Here is a 14,140-nt window from a genome sequence, read left to right as displayed (position 1 = left end):
TAAGCTGCAATGAAAATTTTATAACCATAACTTGTGGCGCTATATTATAATTTATTGTTCGTACCGTCGGCAGTCCGTCAAAAGTCTCCTGTTGATCGTAACAGTTTTCGTTCCGAAAATGCATTTAATGTGATTTTGTCAAAAAATGCCAAACAAAAATTTGTTTTGAAATAATCAGTATCATACAAAACATGTTTAAACCTAGGACTAACGTTTACAAAACACCAGAAAAAAAGTGCTTATTTGCATCAAAATCCTAGCCCGCGATTTATAGCGGTACAGCTATACCGCGTAATTGAGGCGCAGTATCATAACAGACCGTGAACAGTGTAACCGCGGTACAAGAGGATTTCATAATGTACCACTATGTAGAATGTAATTTTTGATGATTACTTAAAAAACACCGATAAAATAGAGGGCAATTAGGCATTTAAAATAATTATGCGACTTTATCCCATCAAAATCCTCTTATTAAAAACCTCTACTCTTTAACTCTCCCAGGAAATCCAAGGTGCAGGCTAAAAAGGAAATGGTGTCGTGACCTCCTACAATCATCAAGTTAAAATATACAACATACACACATAAATATACAACATACATACACACAATTCCAACCATCAATAATTAAAAAACAAATGTTAAGTGTTGTCAGCGGGTGGCTTCTTAATCAATTTATCACGTTCTGTCTTCTCTTAGCACATAAGCTTATTGTACATACTTGTATAGATTGTTTATTTTTAATAAAAAAATAATAATAATTATGTAAATCAAAAATTGGCCGATACATCGGAACGCTAAAAATTATCTTAACCGCTAATAACCATTAATCCGTGTTTCTTGTGGTTGTAGACATGGGGATAAAACCCTAACCGGCTTAACCTATAACCTGGTTTCGTCACGACTACCTGAAATATTTTATACTTCTTTTGCGTCGACGGATTTGTAACAAATTAAAATGGTTTAATGGAATATTTTTGCAGATCCATTTTGACGGGTCACCGTCATTTACATATTTATTTGATTTAAAATTCTCGTGATTAAATACATTTACACTGTTAAACATGTATATAAATAATATTTACTTTTACTGACACAGAATTTAGAATATGTGAACGTCCATCACTGGAGCTGTATCACTATACAGCTGAAACGTCAGTATATAAATTATTTGATGAATATGATTCATTTATTAATTCTCCTAATAGTTGCACATGAGTGGTCTCGATAAAATGCTAATGTGTATATATATATATATATATAATATGTACCTATACCTAAAAATCGTTTTACATTCAAACCTTTTGTTATATAATTATTTAACCGACTCGACTAATCAACCAAATCGACTCATACACTCTTGACTCTTTAGTATAAACCTACACGTATTGACGTATTTATTATAACAAATTGTATTTTGTGAGATACATAGGTACATACAACTGATTTGAACGTTTCTAAGGTCACGTCACGTAATATATCAACACAGTTTGTACAGAAAATGTTAAATAATAATAATACGTTTAAAAGGTTTAAACCGCATATATTATGTTCAAAGGTGAAGAAACAGACACGATGTATAGTAATAATAATAATAATAACGTAATTTATTGAATAATAAAAAATGTATATATGTATATATTTATAACATAGAATGAACAGGGTGATTTTTTAAGCACGTTTATCTTGTTTTCGTGATTAAATTATGACCTATATTAAAGTTCAGATTTTAAATACACTTGAAGTAAGTCCATTTTTCGAATCATTGACATTTTCAATGTTTTTGTTGGTGGCGGTGATTTATTAAGGGATCTCTGTATAGGCAATCCGATGTCTTACACTCGTTACGGACTGTGGTTGTTTGCGAAGTAAATCATCATTAGTGTGCGTAAGTTAGTAGGCCACTCTCACACACGCACTTTCATGTCAATAAATCGAGAAAAACGAAATATATTATACTCATCTATGATGCATCACCTACATGAAAACTACCGAAAGCGATAATAAATTAAACATAGTTTCTCAAGTTCGATTGTAGTTTCGGAAAAAAGAGTTGAATTCGTAAGGTCCTACTGCCCTAGACTATATGCTCTGTAGGAAACACTTTTTTGACATAAAACCCAAAAATCCTAATAATAATATTAAATGAAATTCAATTATTTTATGAGTTTTAAAAAAAAAATATCCAAATTTTATGGTCCTTTAAAATTGAAAGTTGTAAAAATTGAAACACGCACATCTACGATAAACGATGAGACAGTTAAGTCGCTGGTTATAGGCGATACCCAATTTTGTTTATTTTTATCATATTTTTTACTGCACGTTTGACATCATACATAATACCTACCTGGGCAAAGCTCCTATTGTATAGTATATGACCGAGTAATTTTTGGTATTTGATATATAAAGCCTACTACAGATATTTTGCAAAATACCTATACCGAATTATCCATATTTCCGGTAACACACACATATATATATGTATACATACAGTGAAACCTCTAAATACCGGACACTCTCGGTCGCCGTAATTTTGTCCGTTATTTAAAGTTTTCGGATATCAAGTGAGTGAGAGGGGGTGGGGGTAAATTCTCGAAAAAAAACTCGGAGAAATTAATAATTACATATTTACAACATATAATTTTATTATTTATAAAGGTAATGTTTATAATCAATGATATTTCTATTATTTTAACGCAAATATTAATTGTACATAATATATTATTATTTAAAATGATATGAAAAAATCAGTTACTGTAACTTGTTTGGATCTTGATGCATATGGTAGTTTCGTGTATCAAAGCATTTTCTAATTTAACTGCGTTGGAGACAATACGTTTAAGAATACATTCGTATGTGTGATGGAAACACAAACACAACTAAATACGAGTAGGAAATAGTGATGTAGGATACTTCACGGAACATAAACTAGAAAAATGTTCTAATCGACGCGATCGTGGACAGATAAGATTAACTTAAAACTATAATAATAGATTAGATAGATATTTATAAAGACATTACACGATTATTCTATATTTTAGAATCGTCAAAATCAAAATGGAATTACCATAAGAATGTCCGTTATTTAGAGTGTCCTGTATTTAGGGGTTTTCTTGTATAATAATAGTGAAAATGTCCCCGTTCCGGAAAAAATGTCCGCTATTTGGAGGCGTCAGCTATTTAGAGGTGTCCGTTAAGGGAGGTTTCACCGTATATTTTAATTTAAAATAGGACATTCGGATGTATGTGTAATATTTACCATTGCTTAATGGCTTATTATTGATCTAAAACGTACGAAAAACACATGTGATGCGATCCCCTGAACTTCAAATAATTAATATAATAAACTAATATTATATGGTTAATCATTAATGACTTAAACAACACACAGTATAGGCACTACTACAGTTACACATTAATATAGTAATAATTTCAAAATTATTGTCACACATTCAACTATACCTAGCCATTCAGAGTCAAGTCAGACAATACTTGCACATCGACACAGATTATGATTATTGCAATGTTAACTAGGAAAGTACTTATTGGCACTTGGCTTTATTTTATTTTGCAAGTTTCACTCATTGAGTGTATATTATATTAAAATAGACAATTATGGGTACAACACGATTGAGTAAAGCGTAACAAAGGATATGGAAATACAAAAGTAAACCTAAACGATCGAGCATAAAAAAACTGTGCAATGTTGTCATTTTCAATTTTGAGCTGTATTATACAAAAAGTATTCATTTAAATAATTTAAATAATTCAAAATGTGGTTGGTAATAAAACGTCTCTGATAAAATTACTGTTATAGATTACTAAAGATTCTATAGTAAATGAACGTTTCACTTAATTTTTCTTAAACAATGGTTTTCATTATACCAAATATACGAGATATATAAACATATATATATATATCGTAGATATAAATAGTTTATATTATAATACACTAATTCATGTTTTAAACATTATAATTCAATAGCAAATTGTATTTTTTTCGAGTCACAACATTGATCAAAAATATACATCTATAATGTATTTGTCAGTAACATTGTCGATGAAGCTGGGATCGGTTCACTGCTCGCGGATCGTTTAAGTTTGGTAGTATAATAATTGGTGTGAAAATTACGTGAATGTGACAACGTCACATATAAAATATTATCTTGTAAGCTCAATCGTGCTTTACCGTATATTATTGGATTTTAATGTTTTATGCATTGGACCTACTTATAATAATATATTTATTATCATATAATAGTATTATTGAATAATTTTTTTTTATATAATTTAATATTTGTTTCGATTATCACACTGAGTGCCAAATTATGATAAGGACTTGTATATTTTTCCGGTCCCAGAAGCCATATTTCAACCTATTATTATTGAATATACTAAAATATGTGTTAGTCTTAAAAGTTGACTAAACTAAATTGTAAAAAAAAAAAAAAATACAAATGCAATTTGGAAATTTTTTCGATACGATATGAAGTCACGTTGATGTTAAATCACATTCTAAATTGACTTAGTTAAAATAAAATATGGTTGAGAATGATCCCATAATCCCTTATTTCCATAATTCTTTTTATACCTTCGATTTCTAACACAATTTACGTATATCCATTGTAATAAATTAATAATAATAATGTATTATTGAGAAAATGTTAGTTAAATTAGTTAAAATATATCGTTAGCTCTTACACGAGACCTAGCGTGTAAAAAATTCATAGGCCAGTTTCTACGTTTTTTTTAAAAAAAAAAGATATAATATTATGTTAATTTCTTCATCACTACCTAATCGATCTGTGAGTTGGTGCGTTGAAACTATACTATAATAATATTGTTTAAATATTTAAACGATTTTTATTCGTGAAATTAAATACAATAAGTATCATAATATTTTATAATGTGTTAAAATGTAGTCAAACAGTTGTAGGTAATCTGTAAAAAAAAAAAATATGCAAAAAATGATAACATATTTTCACAAGTAAAGAAAAAATATTTTATATATAGGTTTTTATCAGAAATTTAAATATTTTACATAATCGTGTTGAATTATTTTGTTTGTTCCATAATCTAAAATGAGAAATGAATCGACCTCTTATACGAAACACGAACATTATATCCGTGTTTTAGTGTAGGTTTTTTTTTTATGATAATTCATTTTATAAGTAAGTTACGAGCGTTTTTAATTATTTGTGCAATATAATATATACATATATACGTAAAACTAGCTAAAAAATTGAACTATCGTAAAATACTCTGGACATACAGACACAGGTAATGTTCTTATTATCATCGCATGTTTCGTAATAGGTCAAATCACTCTAATTCTTAAACGTGATACGTTTAAATTAATTATTACTGCACGTGATCTGCTGACTGTAAATTTGCTATAATATGTTAAGCACTTGTAAGACATAGACAACAAAATGCCAGTGTTACGTCCTCCTGAGTAAAAGAAGGCAATTGCTTAATGAAAATAATTAACTCAAGTTAAGTTAACAAGACACGTGATCGATATAAGTTTAAACTTAACAGTTAATAATTTATAAATTTAACTCATCGAGTTAAACGTTGATAGTTTGGAAAATTTTAGTTTAAAAAAAGTTGATCGGTTTGAAGAGATAATTAGTTTGTACAAATCTCATAATATTAATAGTGTCTGTGTTCGTCTAATCTAATACATAATATCAATATGTACAATTATTTTATCAAGAAAAAGAACAAAAACGTCTGTGATGTTATTATTACTTGTTATATAATTGAATTATTTTTGTTTTATATATTATATGTATTTATACGTATAAACGAAAAATTTCAATATGTTTTTAACTTGATATATTATTTTTTAATCAATCGAGTAAAGCTAAGTAATTATTTCAACTGTCAGGTTAGGTTAACTTGATAAATTCATAAGTTGATTAGAAAATAAGCTAACTAGTTAAGCTAAAAAGTTTAAAAAAACAAACTTTTTAACTATATAGATACAATGCCCACCTTTGATCCTAGGTACTATTTGTTGTTCTTGTATTGTGTATTTTGTGTAGTCGTTACTTAAAAATGTATAATTAATTTTTAAAATACGGTACGAATAAGTGTATTATTGGATTTTAGGAACATGAGCGTGTCTAGAATTTGTTATTAGAGTTGGCCAATTTCAATTGCGTATACAGTCGGACCACGAGGTGTGTATGTTACAACGTGGTGGAAAAAAATGGGAATATTACTAAAAATTGGTTAATCGTACAGTCGGTAGAATTAAGTACCGAAAAAAACAAAAATCAGTAAAAAAAATGTAATTAATAAATATATAATTTTATTAATATCTCTCATTAATCATTATAGATTATGGGACAAGCAAAAATAATTTTTCTTTCATAATATTGAATTCTAATAAATAATAATAATAATAATATTGAATATCTTTTATAGAAAAATATATACCTACATGATTTTAATTTTTAAATAATTCACCAACAATATCAAAACAAAATGATTTTTTGCCACCTATTTTATTAATTGTTACATTTAAATAAACATTATTGTTCTATATGTCATATTATAGATTCTGAGCGATGCGATGAATATATTATGTTTTTTAAACTTTTTTTTTATTTGTGTGTCGAAATAATGCTTCGATTTTCAACTTCATTTAAAGTACTTAGTAAGCTATTAGCTTTCAAAAGCGCTGAGAAAAATTGAATACTCATTAGTCATTAAAAACTGATTTGAGACAGTACATTTTGACATATCGATACCTCAAAAATATTGTTCTCTATTATCATTGTAATGAGTTATTTGATTATAATAATTAATGAAATACAGATAATTATAATCTAATAAGTAAAAATATCTAATAATAATAATAATAATAAAAATAGTGAGATAGTGAATGAAACAGTGAAAGATTGATTTCTTTTCCTAACATTAAGAGGACGCTACACCCGCGTGTGTTGTGTTACACGCGTACTACATAGCAAATTTCCGTTCGCTAGATTCAATATAGTGTGCTGTTAGTTTTGATATTAGAGTGAATTGACCCATTATCAAACTTTTAGTTTTAAGAACATTATCTGTGTTCTCATGATGGTTTTTTACGATATTTTAATTTTTAAATGAGTTATGTGAATTTTCAAATATTCACACTTAACATGCTCATAACTCATTTAAAAATTAAAATATCGTAAAAAACCAACATGAGAACACAGATAATGTTCTAAACTAAAAGTTTGATAATGGGTCAATTCACTCTAATATCAAAACTAACAGCACACTATTGAATCTAGCGAACGAAAATTTGTTATGTAGTACGCGTGTAAGACGGAGACAACACCAGCGAAAACACTGTACAAAAACATGCCAATTTTGTTCCGATAATACGGCTTACAGAATGGTTTTAGAGCAAAATACTTTAATTAAAAGTTGTGGAGGAGAGTTATATCGGATGACGTTTAAGTCTCGATTTTTGATATTTCATTTTTAAAATCGATAAAAAATCGTTTTGCGTTTTGCGTTTTCTGTTTATTTTTTTATTAAGTTTTTTACTTGCGTGAATAATTGGTATAAAAAATTTGAAATATCAAAAATCGAGTATTATGCGTCATCCGATACAACTGTCCTATCTAATTTTTAATTAAGGTATTTTGCTCTAAACCAAAATTGCACGTATTATTACAGCTTAAATTAGTTTTAGTTGTAAGAAATTCGAATTTTAAACGAGGTAAGGATTTCCGATTTGGTGAAGATATCGGAAACCTGTTGTTCAAACGGAATGTAGGAAATGCAGTTGTTAATACAATTAATATTCTCATCTAGTAAAAAGGAATATTTAACGTCCAAATTGTTCATACTTTGTGGCTTTTCTTATACTATATACAGACGGATTTCATACATTTTTCATGATTTAATAATTTCAAGACTATATATGATTGGCTATCTTCATGTATTATTCAATCGGACAGTAATAAGTAATTGTGTCAAAGTTCTATTACGTACACATACCTTTCCTTGTAAGTCCATATAACATGACTTCAGTTACGACACAATCTATTGCGATTAACCCGGGTTCTGTTGACGACAAGGTGACAGTAGATTGTTTTTGAAGTTTCCACGCCATGGGCAACCATCATGCATTTTAAAACGATAACCAGATATTGATTTGCGGTCAGACCCTCTTTCGTGCCAGTTGCAGTCGAATTAATTATAATATCTACTCGAGTGTCACAATTTTAGCACTATAAAGTATAAAATATAATGGGCTGTTCCGTATTCCTCTACTGACCACTGTCCATTTTCCTCCACAAAAAAGTGGAAAAGTTTGGTTTCCATTTTCTTCCACATTATTTTAGCAAGTGATCAGTGTTATAGTATTACATTTTGTATTATATAGATAGAGTTAAGCTCACAGTTTGCGCTTATTGGTTGATGATTAACACTCTGGGTATCGACTATCTACATCAGCTATCGAAAAACGCTAGTCCAAGCAATTACAAAAAGTAAAATAATCATTCATATTATAACTAATTTTTCTTTTCTTTTAACAGGTATTCATCTGTTGCTGAAATATCCTATAATTATAAAAAATATAATATTATATAATCGATTTATTTATTTTTATTTTTTTGCGATGCATAAATTATTTATACTGACTATTTTATTATTATATTTATTGAAGGCAGTGGAAGAAAACGGGGTACCTATCTCGTTTTTGGCGGAAAATGGCTACGGCTAATATAATTTATTTTACACTGATATTAATTAATATATATGTAACAATTATAAATATATTGTATGAAGACATATTGTTTAAACTTTCATTCTAACTCTTCATGCAGGTGTATAGGACTGGAAGTATATTTTACTGACGTCAAGTGATCAAGTGACGTGTTTAAAAGCTTATTATTTAAAAATAAAAAGCTTGTTTGTTGGTCTTCATTCACAAAAAATATTTACCAAAATGTTCGTGATTTACAATAAAAATTAAAAATGTACCTACACCAGAACAATCATAATATATATATATTTATATAATATTGGCTACTTTATAACAGAAATATTTAAAGTGTGCTCAAAGAAGCACCTTGAGTGTTGCTAGGGAGCATAGAAGAGCAAAATTACGATCAATAGGTTAGAATTATTTTATCCTGAACGTATAACACATTTAATTTCAGTTTTCTATACATTAATATTTTTAAATTTTTTGTCATAATATAAACATGCAAGCCTGGATAACATTAACAAGTTTAAAAGTTTTAGTTAAGTTTATTTTAACTTATTTTAACTTAACTTTTTTGAATTAAATTTTCATTTACCTAATTTTTAACTTAACTGATTTTTATTGTTATAAAGTTTATAAATAATGAGTTAAAATTTTAATCCAATCCAAGTTAAGTTAGTTTATAGTTAATTAAATATTAAACATAATGCAATTATTATTGATGAATCAATGATGATGCATTTATGTCATAAATATTTTTTTTTTTCAACCATAGTAGGATGTTATTTATGTATTTAAAAAAAGTATAATTTGACTCAAGTTAGTAAGTTAATTGTAAGTGTTCATATAATTTGTAACTTAAATTAGTTTAAAAAAATAAATAGGATAATTATTAACTTAAGACTTTTTTAAATATTTTCATATCGACTTTACTAAAATCAATTAAAAATTCTCTTTGAACTTTCTCAGACTTTCAAAAAATGCAGTCATGACACTAAAAATTAAAAAAATTATTTAAAAGTGTCGAAAATGTCCTTTTGAAAAATTCTCATCACCAATTTTCTATCGTACGATACGGAAGTATAATGACCGGTTATTTACCATAATGGCAATCGACTAATTGGTAGGTCCACAAAGTTAAATTTGTGAATCATTTTGTTTAACAACCAGGTTAGGTGGTTAACTATTAGAAACACTATACTAGAAATAGGTTGAAAAAAATAAATAGTGTCGTAAAAAGTTTTTAAACGTCCTTTAAATAAAATCGAAAGCCTCAAAAAATGCAAAAAGTACACCAAAAAAGTTTGTTGTTAACATATTAGGTAGGTACTTGAAAAGCTTCATGTTAAACATTCCGGAAAAAAATGCAAATACCTACATAAAAATCTGGGCCCTAATAATGTATATATTGTTATAAATTATAAAACATTGAACCATATTTTTCTTTCTGTGACGTCTTCTGCAACTATAGCCACAGAAATATGTATTGCGTAGAGACAATAAGTAGGCGTGAAATGAAAACAATTACCACTGGGGCCTACATTGCAATTATAATACGACCTTATTGAACCAAAAACCCGTTGAATTATGCAAAAATATGTACTAAAAATGTCGAGTGCCTATTTGATCACAAATTATATATGAATTGTGTTTTGTACTTACTATACTCGTATAATATAATCGTACTAACCATCAAAAAAATATGCAAATGCAAGAAAGTCCTTGCTCGGTAGTTATAATATTATGCGACTTGTGGGTAGCAAGTATGACTCTACAGCGATACAGAAAGTTTTACCTAAAAAAAAAATAATTTTATCTTTGGCACTTAAGCAGGTGCTTTTCTAGAGTCTACTGTCCTTGAGTTATATAGGAACTCCTCCAGGGAGAAAAAAATACATAAATTGGGCCCATGTGAATTTCAACGATGAAAAAAAAAAACAAATAACAGCATTAAATGAATATCTTAGCCACTATATATATTATATATACAGAAAAAAAAATCATAATTTTTATATTAATAAAAGTTACGGATAATACGCTGAAATACATAAAAATGTTGAATGCAAAAAGCTATAGTTAAAAATATGAAATTACTTTGTATCTATGTATAATATTATTTAAAAGATAAATATAATAATTGTTTTTACACTTATTGTTCATACTTAAAGAAATATCGGCTATTAAAATTTAAAAATATTTAAAAATAAGTGACGTACTTTAGCTCTTATAAAAATAACGTGTGACGTACTCTGCAGCTGTTAGTAATTTGTTTTTTCCGTAGGAGAGCTGGTGAGGGGACTGGACAATTTTAAGGGAGAGCCACAGACTCCACTTAGCAATGGGCCTAAACGGGCAAAAACCTTTTTTTTTTAAACGTCTATCAATCAGCAATGTGCACCATAATATGTTGAATTTGTGAAACGAAAATTGTACAACACGCGAGTCACGGATCTATAGAATGAAAAGGTTCAAAATTGCATTTTCCCCAAAAGTCACCTGTTTAACAGAAGTAGTTTTAAATTGTAAAGGGTTTAACCTATAATATTCGCGACAATTTTTATAAAATGTGTTAAAGGTTCTGAACCAGCGAAAATTCAGTAATAAATACAATATTTAATCAAATCAAATCAACGTTATTATAGTCTAATCAAATTATTTACAAAACGTTAGTATGAAAGGTGTTCTAATTCGATAAATCACCATCTGAAATAGTACAATCTATGGTAGAAAATAATTGATAATATTATTATTGTTTTATATATTATATCACGGATATAACTTCGTAGTGACTGTTTTCAATATGTCATCATTAAATTAATAAATAAAAATAATAATAAACAAGTAGGTTATGAAAAAGTTCAATTTTTTTTTTATTTTAGGATGAAAAGGTTTTAATTTTAGAAATATTCCGAACTTAACAATTTATGATTTACCGGTACTAGGTTGAAAAATTATTTCTAACAATCTACAATATTAAACAAAAATATTAATTATTATTAATTATTATTTTGATAATAAAATCAGAATTGTATCAAAGATACTGCTCAACACTGGTGACAGTGCTAAACGTAAGGCAGTGTAGCAGTTATTGAGCGAGCGTCCCTCCGAAATTGTTCATTCTGAGATGTCAAGTACAGTAGGTACTCGGTGCACTTAATTTAAATATAAAACCAAGTAGGTATATGTATACTAGGTATATATTTCGAGTGACCGCAACTAGTGCGTAATTTTTGATTTCAACCGCAAATAGTATTCACCGGGAGTGTGCACGCAAAACGAATTTTGTATTTTGATAATATACAGTGAAACTATCCATACAACGAAGTCGAATAGCAATCAAAGCAATTTGTAATATGGAGAAGCTCGTTAAATATAATTACGTATTTTTTTCAACTTTTTTTAAAAAATCTAATTATGTATGTATGTATATATACTTCTATGTTGTATAATATGCTATGTAAAAAACAACATTAAATATCATATCACAGTTTAATTTAGTTTTCAATTTTATATAATTCAAAAGAAATAATTAGTAAATTATGTAACGAAAAATCATAATACAGTTTAATTTAATTTTTAACCTTAAATGTAATTTAAAATAAATACTATAATACTTTTTTCGATAACACACTTTAAGATTACTAATTATTCCTGGGTCCATTGGTTGGAGCTTACTATTGTTGTATTCGGCGGAAAATATTCAAGTGTTACAGATTTTAACATTATATAGATAAAGTATACGAGGCTGAGCAGTACAATTATCCACAAATAAAATTATTTTTCGTTTTTCTTTGACATTTTTTTTTTTTTGTACGGACCAAGAGAAAACGAGAACAAATTCGTATATGTATAAACGTTTGCATCAATATCGGAACTGATATACTGTAGTAAAATTAATCAGTTTGCCTACCTACCTTCGATGTCTTATCTTTATCGGATTTATTGTTAGTGTACAATTTTAGAACTGTATGTTTAAAATTTGATAGTGACAACATCTACAAAAACAAGTTTTTATCGAATAGTTATTTCATTATATAGAAACATCAGATTCGTTACTTGGCGATGTCTCTAACTATATTCGGCCTCTTGAAAAGTCCTTGGGGTACCACGTTATGAAGTTTTCTGGTTTTCTCCATCCATTCGTTCGTCTATCGTATATGGGGCCAAAAATTTTCTAACGAACACTCCCAATAAAACCATTAATCATTATCGCCGACAAAAGAGACGATCGGCATTATAATACGATCACGGATCGAATAAATCAAAAGGTGTTTGGGATAAGGTATTAGGCATTTGTAAGTGGTAACGGCACATGTGGCTTTCTGGTATGCCGACAGAGAAATGGGATGGCCATAAAAAAGATTTGTGCCCCGACAGAGAAATTTACAGCGTTTGGAAGGCTATACAAACCTTTGATTACGCCGATTGCCACTATTATTGTTGTTGGTAAATATTATTATTATTATTATTATTATTATTATTATTGTTATTGTTGAATCAAATATAAATTTTACATGTTATAAAAATAAATATTATGTGCAATACAACAATGTACGATATACAGGGTGATGCACCAAGCATGATGAGCCTCTTTTTTCTTCAATAATGCAGTAAACCAAGGCTTATATTTTAACACCACGAGTATTTTTCACCGCTAGGTATCGTCAAACATTTGTCAAGCATTTGTACGAATCGTATTTGTTTTAAGTTTTCATTAGCTATTATAGGTGTTAGATATTTTCATACCATAATTTTAAAATTCTAAGTATATTATAATATTAATATGCAAACACTAGAATTAATATATCTGCTATTGAAATACGATTAATTTTATTCATTAACCTACAATAAATTATACCAATAATTTTTTTATTTTATAGATTTAATACGTAAAAATAGTGTTTAAAAATAAAATATGAAAATGTACTAATATATTCGTATATTTAAAATTTTTTTTCGTAGTATTTATAAAAAAGGTACATCAAATCCAGAAACCAAAAAGTATTAACTATAAGTATAATTTATTAAAATATTTTTAACTATGAAAGTAAAATAAAAATAATAATTGAACATTTTTAAGCACATAAGCCCGTGCATATTTAGTGCTTTTTAAAAACATTAAATTCCAAGCTCTAATTCCAACCATCGACAGTGCCTAACACTGATAGATGCCCATTTTTTTGGTGCAAATTACAAACACTATTTTCAACTACCTATGGGCTACGGTAGTACAAATAATCACATAGATTTATTTTAGTGAAAATTGCAAGCTGCCAGATTAATGGTTATTACTCCATCCTCTGCTATTTTCTCTGCAGCAGTGTAATATTATTGACCTCGACAGTTCTGCGAAAGGGATTGAGTGTCACGTTGCAAGGCAACCCTTAGTCTGGATCGATCATCCTCGCGAAATGGGACATCAGT

At 28.1% G+C, this 14,140-nt stretch overlaps 1 protein-coding gene across 1 annotated transcript in view; it reads right to left on the bottom strand.

Moving 5' to 3' along the window:
* The window catches only part of LOC107169350 (uncharacterized), a 64,986-nt gene that overhangs the window by 8,924 nt on the left and 41,922 nt on the right, over positions 1-14,140 (bottom strand). The window lies entirely within an intron of this gene.

This window comes from Diuraphis noxia, unplaced genomic scaffold, assembly GCF_037042655.1.
Source record: "Diuraphis noxia isolate RWA-SAM2 unplaced genomic scaffold, SU_Dnox_SAM2 contig0001, whole genome shotgun sequence".
Taxonomy (NCBI): domain Eukaryota; kingdom Metazoa; phylum Arthropoda; class Insecta; order Hemiptera; family Aphididae; genus Diuraphis; species Diuraphis noxia.
Note: the sequence above shows the minus strand (reverse complement) of the source record. Positions and strands in the feature narration are given on the sequence as shown.